The sequence below is a fragment of the Engystomops pustulosus genome, unplaced genomic scaffold, assembly GCF_040894005.1.
Source record: "Engystomops pustulosus unplaced genomic scaffold, aEngPut4.maternal MAT_SCAFFOLD_105, whole genome shotgun sequence".
Lineage (NCBI taxonomy): Eukaryota > Metazoa > Chordata > Amphibia > Anura > Leptodactylidae > Engystomops > Engystomops pustulosus.
The window spans coordinates 30,998-54,960 of record NW_027284987.1 but is presented as its reverse complement, the minus strand read 5'-3'; the positions used below and the strand labels follow the sequence as shown (position 1 = coordinate 54,960).

Genomic DNA, 23,963 nt, shown 5'->3' with positions numbered 1-23,963 from the left:
GCATCGCCTGACCGTACCTCACCCCCCCATCACTACACAACGAGGAGGCACCGCCTGACCGTACCTCACCCCCCCCGTCACTACACAGCGAGGAGGCACCGCCTGACTGTACCTCACCCCCCCCATCACTACACAGCGAGGAGGCACCGCCTGACTGTACCTCACCCCCCCATCACTACACAGCGAGGAGGCACCGCCTGACCGTACCTCACCCCCCCATCACTACACAGCGAGGAGGCACCGCCTGACCGTACCTCACCCCCCCCATCACTACACAGCGAGGAGGCACCGCCTGACCGTACCTCACCCCCCATCACTACACAGCGAGGAGGCACCGCCTGACCGTACCTCACCCCCCCATCACTACACAGCGAGGAGGCACCGCCTGACTGTACCTCACCCCCCCATCACTACACAGCGAGGAGGCACCGCCTGACCGTACCTCACCCCCCCCATCACTACACAGCGAGGAGGCACCGCCTGACTGTACCTCACCCCCCCATCACTACACAGCGAGGAGGCACCGCCTGACCGTACCTCACCCCCCCTGCACTACACAGCGAGGAGGCACCGCCTGACCGTACCTCCCCCCCCATCACTACACAGCGAGGAGGCACCGCCTGACCGTACCTCACCCCCCCCATCACTACACAGCGAGGAGGCACCGCCTGACTGTACCTCACCCCCCCATCACTACACAGCGAGGAGGCACCGCCTGACCGTACCTCACCCCCCCCCATCACTACACAGCGAGGAGGCACCGCCTGACCGTACCTCACCCCCCCATCACTACACAGCGAGGAGGCACCGCCTGACTGTACCTCACCCCCCCATCACTACACAGCGAGGAGGCACCGCCTGACCGTACCTCACCCCCCCCATCACTACACAGCGAGGAGACACCACCTGACCGTACCTCACCCCCCCATCACTACACAGCGAGGAGACACCGCCTGACTGTACCTCACCCCCCCCGTCACTACACAGCGAGGAGGCACCGCCTGACCGTACCTCACCCCCCCATCACTACACAGCGAGGAGGCACCGCCTGACCGTACCTCACCCCCCCCATCACTACACAGCGAGGAGGCACCGCCTGACTGTACCTCACCCCCCCCATCACTACACAGCGAGGAGGCACCGCCTGACTGTACCTCACCCCCCCCCCGTCACTACACAGCGAGGAGGCACCGCCTGACTGTACCTCACCCCCCCATCACTACACAGCGAGGAGGCACCGCCTGACTGTACCTCACCCCCCCCCCGTCACTACACAGCGAGGAGGCACCGCCTGACCGTACCTCACCCCCCCATCACTACACAGCGAGGAGGCACCGCCTGACCGTACCTCACCCCCCCATCACTACACAGCGAGGAGGCACCGCCTGACTGTACCTCACCCCCCCATCACTACACAGCGAGGAGGCACCGCCTGACCGTACCTCACCCCCCCATCACTACACAGCGAGGAGGCACCGCCTGACTGTACCTCACCCCCCCATCACTACACAGCGAGGAGGCACCGCCTGACTGTACCTCACCCCCCCCCCGTCACTACACAGCGAGGAGGCACCGCCTGACCGTACCTCACCCCCCATCACTACACAGCGAGGAGGCACCGCCTGACCGTACCTCACCCCCCCGTCACTACACAGCGAGGAGGCACCGCCTGACCGTACCTCACCCCCCCATCACTACACAGCGAGGAGGCACCGCCTGACTGTACCTCACCCCCCCATCACTACACAGCGAGGAGGCACCGCCTGACCGTACCTCACCCCCCCATCACTACACAGCGAGGAGGCACCGCCTGACCGTACCTCACCCCCCCCCCCATCACTACACAGCGAGGAGGCACCGCCTGACTGTACCTCACCCCCCCCATCACTACACAGCGAGGAGGCACCGCCTGACTGTACCTCACCCCCCCCCCATCACTACACAGCGAGGAGGCACCACCTGACCGTACCTCACCCCCCCCATCACTACACAGCGAGGAGGCACCGCCTGACCATACCTCACCCCCCCATCACTACACAGCGAGGAGGCACCGCCTGACCGTACCTCACCCCCCCCCATCACTACACAGCGAGGAGGCACCGCCTGACCGTACCTCACCCCCCCATCACTACACAGCGAGGAGGCACCGCCTGACCGTACCTCACCCACCCATCACTACACAGCGAGGAGGCACCGCCTGACCGTACCTCACCCCCCCATCACTACACAGCGAGGAGGCACCGCCTGACTGTACCTCACCCCCCATCACTACACAGCGAGGAGGCACCGCCTGACCGTACCTCAACCCCCCCCCATCACTACACAGCGAGGAGGCACCACCTGACCGTACCTCACCCCCCATCACTACACAGCGAGGAGGCACCGCCTGACTGTACCTCACCCCCCCATCACTACACAGCGAGGAGGCACCGCCTGACTGTACCTCACCCCCCCCCCGTCACTACACAGCGAGGAGGCACCGCCTGACCGTACCTCACCCACCCATCACTACACAGCGAGGAGGCACCGCCTGACCGTACCTCACCCCCCCATCACTACACAGCGAGGAGGCACCGCCTGACTGTACCTCACCCCCCATCACTACACAGCGAGGAGGCACCGCCTGACCGTACCTCAACCCCCCCCCATCACTACACAGCGAGGAGGCACCGCCTGACCGTACCTCACCCCCCCCCATCACTACACAGCGAGGAGGCACCGCCTGACCGTACCTCACCCCCCATCACTACACAGCGAGGAGGCACCGCCTGACCGTACCTCAACCCCCCATCACTACACAGCGAGGAGGCACCGCCTGACCGTACCTCACCCCCCCAGTCACTACACAGCGAGGAGGCACCGCCTGACTGTACCTCACCCCCCCTGCACTACACAGCGAGGAGGCACCGCCTGACTGTACCTCACCCCCCATCACTACACAGCGAGGAGGCACCGCATGACTGTACCTCACCCCCCATCACTACACAGCGAGGAGGCACCGCCTGACCGTACCTCACCCCCCATCACTACACAGCGAGGAGGCACCGCCTGACCGTACCTCACCCCCCCTGCACTACACAGCGAGGAGGCACCGCCTGACTGTACCTCACCCCCCATCACTACACAGCGAGGAGGCACCGCCTGACCGTACCTCACCCCCCCATCACTACACAGCGAGGAGGCACCGCCTGACCGTACCTCACCCCCCCATCACTACACAGCGAGGAGGCACCGCCTGACTGTACCTCACCCCCCCATCACTACACAGCGAGGAGGCACCGCCTGACCGTACCTCACCCCCCCATCACTACACAGCGAGGAGGCACCGCCTGACCGTACCTCACCCCCCCATCACTACACAGCGAGGAGGCACCGCCTGACTGTACCTCACCCCCCCATCACTACACAGCGAGGAGGCACCGCCTGACCGTACCTCACCCCCCCCATCACTACACAGCGAGGAGGCACCGCCTGACCGTACCTCACCCCCCCCATCACTACACAGCGAGGAGGCACCGCCTGACCGTACCTCACCCCCCCCATCACTACACAGCGAGGAGGCACCGCCTGACCGTACCTCACCCCCCCCATCACTACACAGCGAGGAGGCACCGCCTGACCGTACCTCACCCCCCATCACTACACAGCGAGGAGGCACCGCCTGACCGTACCTCCCCCCCCATCACTACACAGCGAGGAGGCACCGCCTGACTGTACCTCACCCCCCCGTCACTACACAGCGAGGAGGCACCGCCTGACCGTACCTCCCCCCCCATCACTACACAGCGAGGAGGCACCGCCTGACCGTACCTCACCCCCCCATCACTACACAGCGAGGAGGCATCGCCTGACCGTACCTCACCCCCCCATCACTACACAGCGAGGAGGCACCGCCTGACCGTACCTCACCCCCCGATCATCACTACCAACAGTATATAGTATCAGTATACAGGGGCAGTACACAGTATATAGTATCAGTATACAGGGGCAGTACACAGTATATAGTATCAGTATACAGGGGCAGTACACAGTATATAGTATCAGTATACAGGGGCAGTATATACAGCAGCAGGGGCAGTACACAGTATATAGTATCAGTATATACAGCAGCAGGGGCAGTACACAGTATATAGTATCAGTATACAGGGGCAGTATATACAGCAGCAGGGGCAGTACACAGTATATAGTATCAGTATACAGGGGCAGTATATACAGCAGCAGGGGCAGTACACAGTATATAGTATCAGTATACAGGGGCAGTATATACAGCAGCAGGGGCAGTACACAGTATATAGTATCAGTATACAGGGGCAGTATATACAGCAGCAGGGGCAGTACACAGTATATAGTATCAGTATACAGGGGCAGTATATACAGCAGCAGGGGCAGTACACAGTATATAGTATCAGTATACAGGGGCAGTATATACAGCAGCAGGGGCAGTACACAGTATATAGTATCAGTATACAGGGGCAGTATATACAGCAGCAGGGGCAGTACACAGTATATAGTATCAGTATACAGGGGCAGTATATACAGCAGCAGGGGCAGTACACAGTATATAGTATCAGTATACAGGGGCAGTATATACAGCAGCAGGGGCAGTACACAGTATATAGTATCAGTATACAGGGGCAGTATATACAGCAGCAGGGGCAGTACACAGTATATAGTATCAGTATACAGGGGCAGTATATACAGCAGCAGGGGCAGTACACAGTATATAGTATCAGTATACAGGGGCAGTATATACAGCAGCAGGGGCAGTACACAGTATATAGTATCAGTATACAGGGGCAGTATATACAGCAGCAGGGGCAGTACACAGTATATAGTATCAGTATACAGGGGCAGTATATACAGCAGCAGGGGCAGTACACAGTATATAGTATCAGTATACAGGGGCAGTATATACAGCAGCAGGGGCAGTACACAGTATATAGTATCAGTATACAGGGGCAGTATATACAGCAGCAGGGGCAGTACACAGTATATAGTATCAGTATACAGGGGCAGTACACAGTATATAGTATCAGTATACAGGGGCAGTATATACAGCAGCAGGGGCAGTACACAGTATATAGTATCAGTATACAGGGGCAGTATATACAGCAGCAGGGGCAGTACACAGTATATAGTATCAGTATACAGGGGCAGTATATACAGCAGCAGGAGCAGTACACAGTATATAGTATCAGTATACAGGGGCAGTATATACAGCAGCAGGGGCAGTACACAGTATATAGCATCAGTATACAGGGACAGTATATACAGCAGCAGGGGCAGTACACAGTATATAGTATCAGTATACAGGGACAGTATATACAGCAGCAGGGGCAGTACACAGTATATAGTATCAGTATACAGGGGTAGTATATACAGCAGCAGGGGCAGTACACAGTATATAGTATCAGTATACAGGGGTAGTATATACAGCAGCAGGGGCAGTACACAGTATATAGTATCAGTATACAGGGGTAGTATATACAGCAGCAGGAGCAGTACACAGTATATAGTATCAGTATACAGGGGCAGTATATACAGCAGCAGGGGCAGTACACAGTATATAGTATCAGTATACAGGGGTAGTATATACAGCAGCAGGAGCAGTACACAGTATATAGTATCAGTATACAGGGGCAGTATATACAGCAGCAGGGGCAGTACACAGTATATAGTATCAGTATACAGGGGCAGTATATACAGCAGCAGGGGCAGTACACAGTATATAGTATCAGTATATACAGCAGCAGGGGCAGTACACAGTATATAGTATCAGTATACAGGGGCAGTATATACAGCAGCAGGGGCAGTACACAGTATATAGTATCAGTATACAGGGGCAGTATATACAGCAGCAGGGGCAGTACACAGTATATAGTATCAGTATACAGGGGCAGTATATACAGCAGCAGGAGCAGTACACAGTATATAGTATCAGTATACAGGGGCAGTATATACAGCAGCAGGGGCAGTACACAGTATATAGTATCAGTATACAGGGGTAGTATATACAGCAGCAGGAGCAGTACACAGAATATAGTATCAGTATACAGGGGCAGTATATACAGCAGCAGGGGCAGTACACAGTATATAGTATCAGTATACAGGGGCAGTATATACAGCAGCAGGGGCAGTACACAGTATATAGTATCAGTATACAGGGGCAGTATATACAGCAGCAGGGGCAGTACACAGTATATAGTATCAGTATACAGGGGCAGTATATACAGCAGCAGGGGCAGTACACATTATATAGTATCAGTATATACAGCAGCAGGGGCAGTACACAGTATATAGTATCAGTATACAGGGGCAGTATATACAGCAGCAGGAGCAGTACACAGTATATAGTATCAGTATACAGGGGCAGTATATACAGCAGCAGGGGCAGTACACAGTATATAGTATCAGTATACAGGGGCAGTATATACAGCAGCAGGGGCAGTACACAGTATATAGTATCAGTATACAGGGGCAGTATATACAGCAGCAGGGGCAGTACACAGTATATAGTATCAGTATACAGGGGCAGTATATACAGCAGCAGGGGCAGTACACAGTATATAGTATCAGTATACAGGGGCAGTACATACAGCAGCAGGGGCAGTACACAGTATATAGTATCAGTATACAGGGGCAGTATATACAGCAGCAGGGGCAGTACACAGTATATAGTATCAGTATACAGGGGCAGTATATACAGCAGCAGGGGCAGTACACAGTATATAGTATCAGTATACAGGGGCAGTATATACAGCAGCAGGGGCAGTACACAGTATATAGTATCAGTATACAGGGGCAGTATATACAGCAGCAGGGGCAGTACACAGTATATAGTATCAGTATACAGGGGCAGTATATACAGCAGCAGGAGCAGTACACAGTATATAGTATCAGTGTACAGGGGCAGTATATACAGCAGCAGGGGCAGTACACAGTATATAGTATCAGTATACAGGGGCAGTATATACAGCAGCAGGGGCAGTACACAGTATATAGTATCAGTATACAGGAGCAGTATATACAGCAGCAGGGGCAGTACACAGTATATAGTATCAGTATACAGGGGCAGTATATACAGCAGCAGGGGCAGTACACAGTATATAGTATCAGTATACAGGGGCAGTATATACAGCAGCAGGGGCAGTACACAGTATATAGTATCAGTATACAGGAGCAGTATATACAGCAGCAGGGGCAGTACACAGTATATAGTATCAGTATACAGGGGCAGTATATACAGCAGCAGGGGCAGTACACAGTATATAGTATCAGTATAGAGGGGCAGTATATACAGCAGCAGGGGCAGTACACAGTATATAGTATCAGTATACAGGGGCAGTATATACAGCAGCAGGGGCAGTACACAGTATATAGTATCAGTATACAGGGGCAGTATATACAGCAGCAGGGGCAGTACACAGTATATAGTATCAGTATATACAGCAGCAGGGGCAGTACACAGTATATAGTATCAGTATACAGGGGCAGTATATACAGCAGCAGGAGCAGTACACAGTATATAGTATCAGTATACAGGGGCAGTATATACAGCAGCAGGAGCAGTACACAGTATATAGTATCAGTATACAGGGGCAGTATATACAGCAGCAGGGGCAGTACACAGTATATAGTATCAGTATACAGGGGCAGTATATACAGCAGCAGGAGCAGTACACAGTATATAGTATCAGTATACAGGGGCAGTATATACAGCAGCAGGGGCAGTACACAGTATATAGTATCAGTATACAGGGGCAGTATATACAGCAGCAGGGGCAGTACACAGTATATAGTATCAGTATACAGGGGCAGTATATACAGCAGCAGGGGCAGTACACAGTATATAGTATCAGTATACAGGGGCAGTACACACTATATAGTATCAGTATACAGGGGCAGTACATACAGCAGCAGGGGCAGTACACAGTATATAGTATCAGTATACAGGGGCAGTATATACAGCAGCAGGGGCAGTACACAGTATATAGTATCAGTATATACAGCAGCAGGAGCAGTACACAGTATATAGTATCAGTATACAGGGGCAGTATATACAGCAGCAGGGGCAGTACACAGTATATAGTATCAGTATACAGGGGCAGTATACAGTATATAGTATGAGTATACAGGGGCAGTATATACAGCAGCAGGGGCAGTACACAGTATATAGTATCAGTATACAGGGGCAGTATATACAGCAGCAGGAGCAGTACACAGTATATAGTATCAGTATACAGGGGCAGTATATACAGCAGCAGGGGCAGTACACAGTATATAGTATCAGTATACAGGGGCAGTATATACAGCAGCAGGAGCAGTACACAGTATATAGCATCAGTATACAGGGACAGTATATACAGCAGCAGGGGCAGTACACAGTATATAGTATCAGTATACAGGGGCAGTATATACAGCAGTAGGGGCACTACACAGTATATAGTATCAGTATACAGGGGCAGTATATACAGCAGCAGGGGCAGTACACATTATATAGTATCAGTATATACAGCAGCAGGGGCAGTACACAGTATATAGTATCAGTATACAGGGGCAGTATACAGTATATAGTATCAGTATACAGGGGCAGTATATACAGCAGCAGGGGCAGTACACAGTATATAGTATCAGTATACAGGGGTAGTATATACAGCAGCAGGGGCAGTACACAGTATATAGTATCAGTATACAGGGGCAGTATATACAGCAGCAGGGGCAGTACACAGTATATAGTATCAGTATACAGGGGCAGTATATACAGCAGCAGGGGCAGTACACAGTATATAGTATCAGTATACAGGGGCAGTATATACAGCAGCAGGGGCAGTACACAGTATATAGTATCAGTATACAGGGGCAGTATATACAGCAGCAGGGGCAGTACACAGTATATAGTATCAGTATACAGGGGCAGTATATACAGCAGCAGGAGCAGTACACAGTATATAGTATCAGTATACAGGGGCAGTATATACAGCAGCAGGGGCAGTACACAGTATATAGTATCAGTATACAGGGGCAGTACACTGTATATAGTATCAGTATACAGGGGCAGTATATACAGCAGCAGGGGCAGTACACAGTATATAGTATCAGTATACAGGGGCAGTATATACAGCAGCAGGGGCAGTACACAGTATATAGTATCAGTATACAGGGGCAGTATATACAGCAGCAGGAGCAGTACACAGTATATAGTATCAGTATACAGGGGCAGTATATACAGCAGCAGGGGCAGTACACAGTATATAGTATCAGTATACAGGGGCAGTATATACAGCAGCAGGGGCAGTACACAGTATATAGTATCAGTATACAGGGGCAGTATATACAGCAGCAGGGGCAGTACACAGTATATAGTATCAGTATACAGGGGCAGTATATACAGAAGCAGGGGCAGTACACAGTATATAGTATCAGTATACAGGGGCAGTATATACAGCAGCAGGAGCAGTACACAGTATATAGTATCAGTATACAGGGGCAGTATATACAGCAGCAGGAGCAGTACACAGTATATAGTATCAGTATACAGGGGCAGTACACAGTATATAGTATCAGTATACAGGGGCAGTATATACAGCAGCAGGGGCAGTACACAGTATATAGTATCAGTATACAGGGGCAGTATATACAGCAGCAGGAGCAGTACACAGTATATAGTATCAGTATACAGGGGCAGTATATACAGCAGCAGGAGCAGTACACAGTATATAGTATCAGTATACAGGGGCAGTATATACAGCAGCAGGGGCAGTACACAGTATATAGTATCAGTATACAGGGGCAGTATATACAGCAGCAGGAGCAGTACACAGTATATAGTATCAGTATACAGGGGCAGTATATACAGCAGCAGGGGCAGTACACAGTATATAGTATCAGTATACAGGGGTAGTATATACAGCAGCAGGGGCAGTACACAGTATATAGTATCAGTATACAGGGGTAGTATATACAGCAGCAGGGGCAGTACACAGTATATAGTATCCGTATACAGGGGCAGTATATACAGCAGCAGGGGCAGTACACAGTATATAGTATCCGTATACAGGGGCAGTATATACAGCAGCAGGGGCAGTACACAGTATATAGTATCCGTATACAGGGGCAGTATATACAGCAGCAGGGGCAGTACACAGTATATAGTATCAGTATACAGGAGCAGTACACAGTATATAGTATCAGTATACAGGGGCAGTATATACAGCAGCAGGGGCAGTACACAGTATATAGTATCAGTATACAGGGGCAGTATATACAGCAGCAGGGGCAGTACACAGTATATAGTATCAGTATACAGGGGCAGTATATACAGCAGCAGGGGCAGTACACAGTATATAGTATCAGTATACAGGGGCAGTATATACAGCAGCAGGGGCAGTACACAGTATATAGTATCAGTATACAGGGGCAGTACACAGTATATAGTATCAGTATACAGGGGCAGTATATACAGCAGCAGGGGCAGTACACAGTATATAGTATCAGTATACAGGGGCAGTATATACAGCAGCAGGGGCAGTACACAGTATATAGTATCAGTATACAGGGGCAGTATATACAGCAGCAGGGGCAGTACACAGTATATAGTATCAGTATACAGGGGCAGTACACAGTATATAGTATCAGTATACAGGGGCAGTATATACAGCAGCAGGGGCAGTACACAGTATATAGTATCAGTATACAGGGGCAGTATATACAGCAGCAGGGGCAGTACACAGTATATAGTATCAGTATACAGGGGCAGTATATACAGCAGCAGGAGCAGTACACAGTATATAGTATCAGTATACAGGGGCAGTATATACAGCAGCAGGGGCAGTACACAGTATATAGTATCAGTATACAGGGGCAGTACACAGTATATAGTATCAGTATACAGGGGCAGTATATACAGCAGCAGGGGCAGTACACAGTATATAGTATCAGTATACAGGGGCAGTATATACAGCAGCAGGGGCAGTACACAGTATATAGTATCAGTATACAGGGGCAGTATATACAGCAGCAGGGGCAGTACACAGTATATAGTATCAGTATACAGGGGCAGTATATACAGCAGCAGGGGCAGTACACAGTATATAGTATCAGTATACAGGGGCAGTATATACAGCAGCAGGGGCAGTACACAGTATATAGTATCAGTATACAGGGGCAGTATATACAGCAGCAGGGGCAGTACACAGTATATAGTATCAGTATACAGGGGCAGTATATACAGCAGCAGGGGCAGTACACAGTATATAGTATCAGTATACAGGGGCAGTATATACAGCAGCAGGGGCAGTACACAGTATATAGTATCAGTATACAGGGGCAGTATATACAGCAGCAGGGGCAGTACACAGTATATAGTATCAGTATACAGGGGCAGTACACAGTATATAGTATCAGTATACAGGGGCAGTATATACAGCAGCAGGGGCAGTACACAGTATATAGTATCAGTATACAGGGGCAGTATATACAGCAGCAGGGGCAGTACACAGTATATAGTATCAGTATACAGGGGCAGTATATACAGCAGCAGGGGCAGTACACAGTATATAGTATCAGTATACAGGGGCAGTATATACAGCAGCAGGAGCAGTACACAGTATATAGTATCAGTATACAGGGGCAGTATATACAGCAGCAGGAGCAGTACACAGTATATAGTATCAGTATACAGGGGCAGTATATACAGCAGCAGGGGCAGTACACAGTATATAGTATCAGTATACAGGGGCAGTACACAGTATATAGTATCAGTATACAGGAGCAGTACACAGTATATAGTATCAGTATACAGGGGCAGTACACAGTATATAGTATCAGTATACAGGAGCAGTACACAGTATATAGTATCAGTATACAGGGGCAGTATATACAGCAGCAGGAGCAGTACACAGTATATAGTATCAGTATACAGGGGCAGTATATACAGCAGCAGGGGCAGTACACAGTATATAGTATCAGTATACAGGGGCAGTATATACAGCAGCAGGGGCAGTACACAGTATATAGTATCAGTATACAGGGGCAGTATATACAGCAGCAGGGGCAGTACACAGTATATAGTATCAGTATACAGGGGCAGTATATACAGCAGCAGGGGCAGTACACAGTATATAGTATCAGTATACAGGGGCAGTATATACAGCAGCAGGGGCAGTACACAGTATATAGTATCAGTATACAGGGGCAGTATATACAGCAGCAGGGGCAGTACACAGTATATAGTATCAGTATACAGGGGCAGTATATACAGCAGCAGGGGCAGTACACAGTATATAGTATCAGTATACAGGGGCAGTATATACAGCAGCAGGGGCAGTACACAGTATATAGTATCAGTATACAGGGGCAGTACACAGTATATAGTATCAGTATAGAGGGGCAGGACGCCCTGTAATTACCGGTATCGCAGCGCTCAGGTTCGGCCTCGGTCACACATTCCGGTTTCCCGCTACGACGCGGCCGCCATATTGACTCCAAAATACAAACAACACAGCACCGCCCCGTGACACCGCGCCTGCGCACTGCAAGAGAAACAGTCGGGAAAAGGCGGGGACTATTGAAGGAGGAGTCTGCTAGGGGGTGTTAGTACTGACTGGCAACAACCAATCCCAATCCAGATAAAACACATGTCCCGCCCCCCACAGTCATCTGATATACAAATAGTCCACACCTACAGCAGGCTGTACCATCTCCGAAGATGGGGGGATACAATCCATCTACAGCAGTCTGTACCATCTCCATAGATAGGGGGATCCAATCCATCTACAGCAGGCTGTACCATCTCCATAGACAGGGGGCATCCTCTACATCTAGAGGAGAGGAGGTTCTACCATCTCCATAGACAGGGGGCATCCTCTACACCTAGAGGAGAGGAGGTTCTACCATCACCATAGACAGGGGGCATCCTCTACACCTAGAGGAGAGGAGGTTCTACCATCACCATAGACAGGGGGCATCCTCTACACCTAGAGGAGAGGAGGTTCTACCATCGCCATAGACAGGAGGCATCCTCTACACCTAGAGGAGAGGAGGGTCTATCATCACCATAGACAGGGGGCATCCTCTACTCCTAGAGGAGAGGAGGTTCTACCATCACCATAGACAGGTGGCATCCTCTACACCTAGAGGAGAGGAGGTTCTACCATCACCATAGACAGGGGACATCCTCTACACCTAGAGGAGAGGAGGTTCTACCATCACCATAGACAGGGGGCATCCTCTACTCCTAGAGGAGAGGAGGTTCTACCATCACCATAGACAGGTGGCATCCTCTACACCTAGAGGAGAGGAGGTTCTACCATCACCATAGACAGGGGGCATCCTCTACTCCTAGAGGAGAGGAGGTTCTACCATCACCATAGACAGGGGACATCCTCTACACCTAGAGGAGAGGAGGTTCTACCATCACCATAGACAGGGGACATCCTCTACACCTAGAGGAGAGGTAGTTCTACCATCACCATAGACAGGGGGCATCCTCTACTCCTAGAGGAGAGGAGGTTCTACCATCACCATAGACAGGGGACATCCTCTACACCTAGAGGAGAGGAGGTTCTACCATCACCATAGACAGGGGGCATCCTCTACTCCTAGAGGAGAGGAGGTTCTACCATCACCATAGACAGGGGGCATCCTCTACTCCTAGAGGAGAGGAGGTTCTACCATCACCATAGACAGGGGGCATCCTCTGCACCTAGAGGAGAGGAGGTTCTATCATCACCATAGACAGGGGACATCCTCTACACCTAGAGGAGAGGAGGTTCTACCATCACCATAGACAGGGGACATCCTCTACACCTAGAGGAGAGGAGGTTCTATCATCACCATAGACAGGGGGCATCCTCTACACCTAGAGGAGAGGAGGCTCTACCATCACCATAGACAGGGGGCATCCTCTACACCTAGAGGAGAGGAGGTTCTACCATCACCATAGACAGGAGGCATCCTCTACACCTAGAGGAAAGGAGGTTCTACCATCACCATAGACAGGGGACATCCTCTACACCTAGAGGAGAGGAGGATCTACCATCACCATAAACAGGGGGCATCCTCTACACCTAGAGGAGGGGAGGTTCTACCATCACCATAGACAGGGGGCATCCTCTACACCTAGAGGAGAGGAGGATCTACCATCACCATAAACAGGGGGCATCCTCTACACCTAGAGGAGAGGAGGTTCTACCATCACCATAGACAGGGGGCATCCTCTACACCTAGAGTAGAGGATATTCTCCCATCACTATAGACAGGAGGCATCCTCTACACCTAGAGGAGAGGAGGTTCTACCATCACCATAGACAGGGGGCATCCTCTACACCTAGAGGAGAGGGGGTTCTACCATCACCATAGACAGGGGGCATCCTCTACACCTAGAGGAGAGGAGGTTCTACCATCACCATAGACAGGGGGCATCCTCTACACCTAGAGGAGAGGAGGATCTACCATCACCATAAACAGGGGGCATCCTCTACACCTAGAGGAGAGGAGGTTCTACCATCACCATAGACAGGGAGTATCCTCTACACCTAGAGGAGAGGAGGTTCTACCATCACCATAGACAGGGGACATCCTCTACACCTAGAGGAGAGGAGGTTCTACCATCACCATAGACAGGGGGCATCCTCTACACCTAGAGGAGAGGAGGTTCTACCATCACCATAGACAGGGGACATCCTCTACACCTAGAGGAGAGGAGGTTCTACCATCACCATAGACAGGGGGCATCCTCTACACCTAGAGGAGAGGAGGTTCTACCATCACCATAGACAGGGGGCATCCTCTACACCTAGAGGAGAGGAGGTTCTACCATCACCATAGACAGGGGGCATCCTCTACACCTAGAGGAGAGGAGGTTCTACCATCACCATAGACAGGGGGCATCCTCTACACCTAGAGGAGAGGAGGTTCTACCATCACCATAGACAGGGGACATCCTCTACACCTAGAGGAGAGGAGGTTCTACCATCACCATAGACAGGGGGCATCCTCTACACCTAGAGGAGAGGAGGTTCTACCATCACCATAGACAGGTGACATCCTCTACACCTAGAGGAGAGGAGGTTCTACCATCACCATAGACAGGGGGCATCCTCTACACCTAGAGGAGAGGAGGTTCTACCATCACCATAGACAGGGGGCATCCTCTACACCTAGAGGAGAGGAGGTTCTACCATCACCATAGACAGGGGGCATCCTCTACACCTAGAGGAGAGGAGGTTCTACCATCACCATAGACAGGGGGCATCCTCTACACCTAGAGGAGAGGAGGTTCTACCATCACCATAGACAGGGGACATCCTCTACACCTAGAGGAGAGGAGGTTCTACCATCACCATAGACAGGGGGCATCCTCTACACCTAGAGGAGAGGAGGTTCTACCATCACCATAGACAGGGGGCATCTTCAACACCTAGAGGAGAGGAGGTTCTCCCATCACCATAGACAGGGGGCATCCTCTACACGTATAGGAGAGGCAGTTCTACCATCACCATAGACAGGGAGCATCCTCTACACCTAGAGGAGAGGAGGTTCTACCATCACCATAGACAGGGGGCATCCTCTACACCTAGAGGAGAGGAGGTTCTACCATCACCATAGACAGGAGCATCCTCTACACCTAGAGGGGAGGAGGTTCTACCATCACCATAGACAGGAGGCATCCTCTACACCTAGAGGAGAGGATATTCTACCATCACCATAGACAGGGGGAATCCTCTACACCTATAGGAGAGGAGGTTCTGCCATCACCATAGACAGGGGGCATCCTCTACACCTAGAGGAGAGGAGGTTCTACCATCACCATAGACAGGGGACATCCTCTACACCTAGAGGAGAGGAGGGTCTATCATCACCATAGACAGGGGGCATCCTCTACACCTAGAGGAGAGGAGGTTCTACCATCACCATAGACAGGGGGCATCCTCTACACCTAGAGGAGAGGAGGTTCTACCATCACCATAGACAGCAGGCATCCTCTACACCTAGAGGAGAGGAGGTTCTACCATCACCATAGACAGGGGGCATCCTCTACACCTAGAGGAGAGGAGGGTCTACCATCACCATAGACAGGGGGCATCCTCTACACCTAGAGGAGAGGAGGTTCTACCATCACCATAGACAGGAGGCATCCTCTACACCTAGAGGAGAGGAGGTTCTACCATCAGCATAGACAGGGGGCATCCTCTACACCTAGAGGAGAGGAGGTTCTACCATCACCATAGACAGGGGGCATCCTCTACACCTAGAGGAGAGGAGGTTCTACCATCACCATAGACAGGGGACATCCTCTACACCTAGAGGAGAGGAGGTTCTACCATCACCATAGACAGGGAGCATCCTCTACACCTAGAGGAGAGGAGGTTCTATCATCACCATAGACAGGAGGCATCCTCTACACCTAGAGGAGAGGAGGTTCTACCATCACCATAGACAGGAGGCATCCTCTACACCTAGAGGAGAGGAGGATCTACTATCACCATAGACAGGGGGCATCCTCTACACCTAGAGGAGAGGAGGTTCTACCATCACCATAGACAGGGGACATCCTCTACACCTAGAGGAGAGGAGGTTCTACCATCACCATAGACAGGGGGCATCCTCTACACCTAGAGGAGAGGAGGTTCTACCATCACCATAGACAGGGGGCATCCTCTACACCTAGAGGAGAGGAGGTTCTACCATCACCATAGACAGGGGGCATCCTCTACACCTAGAGGAGAGGAGGTTCTACCATCACCATAGACAGGGGGCATCCTCTACACCTAGAGGAGAGGAGGTTCTATCATCACCATAGACAGGAGGCATCCTCTACACCTAGAGGAGAGGAGGATCTACTATCACCATAGACAGGGGGCATCCTCCACACCTAGAGGAGATGAGGTTCTACCATCACCATAGACAGGGGGCATCCCCTACACCTAGAGGAGAGGAGGTTCTACCATCACCATAGACAGGGGACATCCTCTACACCTAGAGGAGAGGAGGTTCTACCATCACCATAGACAGGGGGCATCCTCTACACATAGAGGAGAGGAGGTTCTACCATCACCATAGACAGGGGGCATCCACTACACCTAGAGGAGAGGAGGTTCTACCATCACCATAGACAGGGGGCATCCTCTACACCTAGAGGAGAGGAGGTTCTACCATCACCATAGACAGGAGGCATCCTCTACACCTAGAGGAGAGGAGGTTCTACCATCACCATAGACAGGGGCATCCTCTACACCTAGAGGAGAGGAGGTTCTACCATCACCATAGACAGGGGACATCCTCTACACCTAGAGGAGAGGAGGTTCTACCATCACCATAGACAGGGGGCATCCTCTATACCTAGAGGAGAGGAGGTTCTACCATCACCATAGACAGGGGGCATCCTCTACACCTAGAGGAGAGGAGGTTCTACCATCACCATAGACAGGAGGCATCCTCTACACCTAGAGGAGAGGAGGTTCTACCATCACCATAGACAGGAGGCATCCTCTACACCTAGAGGAGAGGAGGTTCTACCATCACCATAGACAGGGGACATCCTCTACACCTAGAGGAGAGGAGGATCTACCATCACCATAGACAGGGGACATCCTCTACACCTAGAGGAGAGGAGGTTCTACCATCACCATAGACAGGGGGCATCCTCTACACCTAGAGGAGAGGAGGTTCTACCATCACCATAGACAGGGGGCATCCTCTACACCTAGAGAAGAGGAGGTTCTACCATCACCATAGACAGGGGGCATCCTCTACACCTAGAGGAGAGGAGGTTCTACCATCACCATAGACAGGGGACATCCTCTACACCTAGAGGAGAGGAGGTTCTACCATCACCATAGACAGGGGGCATCTTCTACACCTAGAGGAGAGGAGGTTCTACCATCACCATAGACAGGGGGCATCCTCTACACCTAGAGGAGAGGAGGTTCTACCATCACCATAGACAGGGGACATCCTCTACACCTAGAGGAGAGGAGGTTCTACCATCACCATAGACAGGGGGCATCCTCTACACCTAGAGGAGAGGAGGTTCTACCATCACCATAGACAGGGGACATCCTCTACACCTAGAGGAGAGGAGGTTCTACCATCACCATAGACAGGGGGCATCCTCTACACCTAGAGGAGAGGAGGTTCTACCATCACCATAGACAGGGGACATCCTCTACACCTAGAGGAGAGGAGGTTCTACCATCACCATAGACAGGGGGCATCCTCTACACCTAGAGGAGAGGAGGTTCTACCATCACCATAGACAGGGGACATCCTCTACACCTAGAGGAGAGGAGGTTCTACCATCACCATAGACAGGGGGCATCTTCTACACCTAGAGGAGAGGAGGTTCTACCATCACCATAGACAGGGGACATCCTCTACACCTAGAGGAGAGGAGGTTCTACCATCACCATAGACAGGGGGCATCCTCTACACCTAGAGGAGAGGAGGTTCTACCATCACCATAGACAGGGGACATCCTCTACACCTAGAGGAGAGGAGGTTCTACCATCACCATAGACAGGGGGCATCTTCTACACCTAGAGGAGAGGAGGTTCTACCATCACCATAGACAGGGGGCATCCTCTACACCTAGAGGAGAGGAGGTTCTACCATCACCATAGACAGGGGACATCCTCTACACCTAGAGGAGAGGAGGTTCTACCATCACCATAGACAGGGGGCATCCTCTACACCTAGAGGAGAGGAGGTTCTACCTTCACCATAGACAGGGGACATCCTCTACACCTAGAGGAGAGGAGGTACCACCATCACCATAGACAGGGGGCATCCTCTACACCTAGAGGAGAGGAGGTTCTACCATCTCCATAGACAGGGGGCATCCTCTACACCTAGAGGAGAGGAGGTTCTACCATCACCATAGACAGGGGGCATCCTCTACACCTAGAGGAGAGGAGGTTCTACCATCACCATAGACAGGGGGCATCCTCTACACCTAGAGGAGAGGAGGTTCTACCATCTCCATAGACAGGGGGCATCCTCTACACCTAGAGGAGAGGAGGTACCACCATCACCATAGACAGGGGGCATCCTCTACACCTAGAGGAGAGGAGGTTTTACCATCTCCATAGACAGGGGGCATCCTCTACACCTAGAGGAAAGGAGGTTCTACCATCACCATAGACAGGGGGCATCCTCTACACCTAGAGGAGAGGAGGTTGTACCATCACCATAGACAGGGGGCATCCTCTACGCCTAGAGGAGAGGAGGTTCTACCATCACCATAGACAGGGGGCATCCTCTATACCTAGAGGAGAGGAGGTTCTACCATCACCATAGACAGGAGGCATCCTCTACACCTAGAGGAGAGGAGGTTCTACCATCACCATAGACAGGGGACATCCTCTACACCTAGAGGAGAGGAGGTTCTACCATCACCATAGACAGGGGGCATCCTCTACACCTAGAGGAGAGGAGGTTCTATCATCACCATAGACAGGGGACATCCTCTACACCTAGAGGAGAGGAGGTTCTACCATCACCATAGACAGGAGGCATCCTCTACACCTAGAGGAGAGGAGGTTCTACCATCACCATAGACAGGAGGCATCCTCTACACCTAGAGGAGAGGAGGTTCTACCATCACCATAGACAGGGGGCATCCTCTACGCCTAGAGGAGAGGAGGTTCTACCATCACCATAGACTGGAGGCATCCTCTACACCTAGAGGAGAGGAGGTTCTACCATCACCATAGACAGGGGACATCCTCTACACCTAGAGGAGAGGAGGTTCTACCATCACCATAGACAGGGGGCATCCTCTACGCCTAGAGGAGAGGAGGTTCTACCATCACCATAGACAGGGGGCATCCTCTACACCTAGAGGAGAGGAGGTTCTACCATCACCATAGACAGGGGGCATCCTCTACACCTAGAGGAGAGGAGGCTCTACCATCACCATAGACAGGGGACATCCTCTACACCTAGAGGAGAGGAGGTTCTACCATCACCATAGACAGGGGGCATCCTCTACACCTAGAGGTGAGGAGGTACTACCATCACCATAGACAGGGGGCATCCTCTACACCTAGAGGAGAGGAGGTTCTACCATCACCATAGACAGGGGGCATCCTCTACACCTAGAGGAGAGGAGGTTCTACCATCACCATAGACAGGGGCATCCTCTACACCTAGAGGAGAGGAGGATCTACCATCACCATAGACAGGGGGCATCCTCTACACCTAGAGGAGAGGAGGTTGTACCATCACCATAGACAGGGGGAATCCTCTACACCTAGAGGAGAGGAGGTTCTACCATCACCATAGACAGGGGCATCCTCTACACCTAGAGGAGAGGAGGATCTACCATCACCATAGACAGGGGGCATCCTCTACACCTAGAGGAGAGGAGGTTGTACCATCACCATAGACAGGGGCATCCTCTACACCTAGAGGAGAGGAGGATCTACCATCACCATAGACAGGGGGCATCCTCTACACCTAGAGGAGAGGAGGTTCTACCATCACCATAGACAGGGGGCATCCTCTACACCTAGAGGAGAGGAGGTTCTACCATCACCATAAACAGGGGGCATCCTCTACACCTAGAGGAGAGGAGGTTCTACCATCCCCATAGACAGGGGACATCCTCTACACCTAGAGGAGAGGAGGTTCTACCATCACCATAGACAGGGGACATCCCCTACACCTAGAGGAGAGGAGGTTCTACCATCGCCATAGACAGGGGGCATCCTCTACACCTAGAGGAGAGGAGGTTCTACCATCACCATAGACAGGGGGCATCCTCTACACCTAGAGGAGAGGAGGTTCTACCATCACCATAGACAGGGGGCATCCTCTACACCTAGAGGAGAGGAGGTTCTACCATCACCATAGACAGGGGGCATCCTCTACACCTAGAGGAGAGGAGGTTCTACCATCACCATAGACAGGGGGCATCCTCTACACCTAGAGGAGAGGAGGTTCTACCATCACCATAGACAGGGGACATCCTCTACACCTAGAGGAGAGGAGGTTCTACCATCACCATAGACAGGGGACATCCTCTACACCTAGAGGAGAGGAGGTTCTACCATCACCATAGACAGGGGGCATCCTCTACACCTAGAGGAGAGGAGGTTCTACCATCACCATAGACAGGGGGAATCCTCTACACCTAGAGGAGAGGAGGTTCTACCATCACCATAGACAGGGGCATCCTCTACACCTAGAGGAGAGGAGGATCTACCATCACCATAGACAGGGGGCATCCTCTACACCTAGAGGAGAGGAGGTTCTACCATCACCATAGACAGGGGGCATCCTCTACACCTAGAGGAGAGGAGGTTCTACCATCACCATAGACAGGGGGCATCCTCTACACCTAGAGGAGAGGAGGTTCTACCATCACCATAGACAGGGGGCATCCTCTACACCTAGAGGAGAGGAGGTTCTACCATCACCATAGACAGGGGACATCCTCTACACCTAGAGGAGAGGAGGCTCTACCATCACCTTAGACAGGGGGCATCCTCTACACCTAGAGGACAGGAGGTTCTACCATCACCATAGACAGGGGACATCCTCTACACCTAGAGGACAGGAGGTTCTACCATCACCATAGACAGGGGGCATCCTCTACACCTAGAGGAGAGGAGGTTCTACCATCACCATAGACAGGGGGCATCCTCTACACCTAGAGGAGAGGAGGTTCTACCATCTCCATAGACAGGGGGCATCCTCTACACCTAGAGGAGAGGAGGTTCTACCATCACCATAGACAGGGGGCATCCTCTACACCTAGAGGAGAGGAGGTTCTACCATCACCATAGACAGGAGAGTTGAGGAGAAATGAAGCAGAGGAGAGATAAGGCAGAGGAGGAGAAGGAAAGATGAAGCATTGGAGGATGAGGAGAAAAGGGATGAAGCAGAGCAGAGATGAAGCAGAGGAGGAGAGTTGAAGCAGAGGAGGAATGAAGCAGTGAAGGGATGAAGCAGAGGAGGGATGAAGTAGAGGAGAGATGAAGCAGAGGAGAGATGAAGCAGAGGAGGGATGAAGCAGAGGAGGGATGAAGCTGAAGAGAGATGAGGAGAGATATAGCAGAGGAGGATGAGAAGGAGGAGAGATGAAGCAGAGGAGGGTGAGAAGGAGGAGACATGAAGCAAAGGAGAGATGAAGCAGAGGAGGGATGAAGCAGAGGAGGATGAGGAGGAGGAGAAGCAGAGGAGGGATAAAGCAGAGGAGGATGAGGAGGAGGAGAGATAAAGCAGAGGAGAGATGAAGCAGAGGAGGATGAGGAGGAGAGATGAAGCAGAGGAGGAATAAAGCAGAGGAGGGTGAGGAGGAGGAGAGATGAAGCAGAGGAGGATGAGGAGGAGGAGACATAAAGCAGAGGAGGGATGAAGCAGAGAAAGATAAAGCAGAGGAGGATGAGGAGGAGAGATGAAGCAGAGGAGGGATGAAGCAGAGGAGGATGAGGAGGAGAGATGAAGCAGAGGAGGGATGAAGCAGAGGAGGAGAGATGAAGCAGAGGAGGATGAGGAGGAGAGATGAAGCAGAGGAGGATGAGGAGGAGGGATGAAGCAGAGGAGGATGAGGAGGAGAGATAAAGCAGAGGAGAGATGAAGCAGAGGAGGATGAGCAGGAGAGATGAAGCAGAGGAGGGATAAAGCAGAGGAGGATGAGGGATGAAGCAGAGGAGGGATGAAGCAGAGGAGGGGTGAAGCAGAGGAGGATGAGGAGGAGGAGAGATGAAGCAGAGGAGGGATAAAGCAGAGGAGGATGAGGAGAGATGAAGCAGAAGAGGGATGAAGCAGAGGAGAGATGAAGCAGAGGAGGATGAGGAGGAGGAGAGATGAAGCAGAGGAGGATGAGGAGGAGGGATGAAGCAGAGGAGGGATGAAGCAGAGGAGGATGAGGAGGAGGGATGAAGCAGAGGAGAGATGAAGCAGAGGAGAGATGAAGCAGAGGAGGATGAGGAGGAGGGATGAAGCAGAGGAGAGATGAAGCAGAGGAGAGATGAAGCAGAGGAGGATGAGGAGGAGAGAGATGAGGAGAGATATAGCAGAGGAGGATGAGAAGGAGGAGAGATGAAGCAGAGGAGGGTGAGAAGGAGGAGACATGAAGCAAAGGAGAGATGAAGCAGAGGAGGGATGAAGCAGAGGAGGATGAGGAGGAGGAGAAGCAGAGGAGGGATAAAGCAGAGGAGGATGAGGAGGAGGAGAGATGAAGCAGAGGAGAGATGAAGCAGAGGAGGAGAGATGAAGCAGAGGAGGAATAAAGCAGAGGAGGGTGAGGAGGAGGAGAGATGAAGCAGAGGAGAGATGAAGCAGAGGAGGATGAGGAGGAGGAGAGATGAAGCAGAGGAGGGATGAAGCAGAGAAAGATAAAGCAGAGGAGGATGAGGAGGAGAGATGAAGCAGAGGAGGGATGAAGCAGAGGAGGATGAGGAGGAGAGATGAAGCAGAGGAGGGATGAAGCAGAGGAGGAGAGATGAAGCAGAGGAGGATGAGGAGGAGAGATGAAGCAGAGGAGGATGAGGAGGAGGGATGAAGCAGAGGAGGATGAGGAGGAGAGATAAAGCAGAGGAGAGATGAAGCAGAGGAGGATGAGCAGGAGAGATGAAGCAGAGGAGGGATAAAGCAGAGGAGGATGAGGGATGAAGCAGAGGAGGGATGAAGCAGAGGAGGGGTGAAGCAGAGGAGGATGAGGAGGAGGAGAGATGAAGCAGAGGAGGGATAAAGCAGAGGAGGATGAGGAGAGATGAAGCAGAAGAGGAATGAAGCAGAGGAGAGATGAAGCAGAGGAGGATGAGGAGGAGGAGAGATGAAGCAGAGGAGAGATGAAGCAGAGGAGGATGAGGAGGAGGGATGAAGCAGAGGAGGGATGAAGCAGAGGAGGATGAGGAGGAGGGATGAAGCAGAGGAGAGATGAAGCAGAGGAGAGATGAAGCAGAGGAGGATGAGGAGGAGGGATGAAGCAGAGGAGAGATGAAGCAGAGGAGAGA

At 51.7% G+C, this 23,963-nt stretch overlaps 1 protein-coding gene across 1 annotated transcript in view; it reads right to left on the bottom strand.

Moving 5' to 3' along the window:
- Window positions 1-12,561, bottom strand: part of GON4L (gon-4 like) — a 36,318-nt gene extending 23,757 nt beyond the window's left edge. The window contains exon 1 of the mRNA XM_072131615.1: window positions 12,408-12,561. The gene's annotated coding sequence lies outside the window, so the exon portion shown is untranslated. The remainder of the gene's footprint in view (window positions 1-12,407) is intronic.
- Window positions 12,562-23,963: the final 11,402 nt, after the last annotated feature.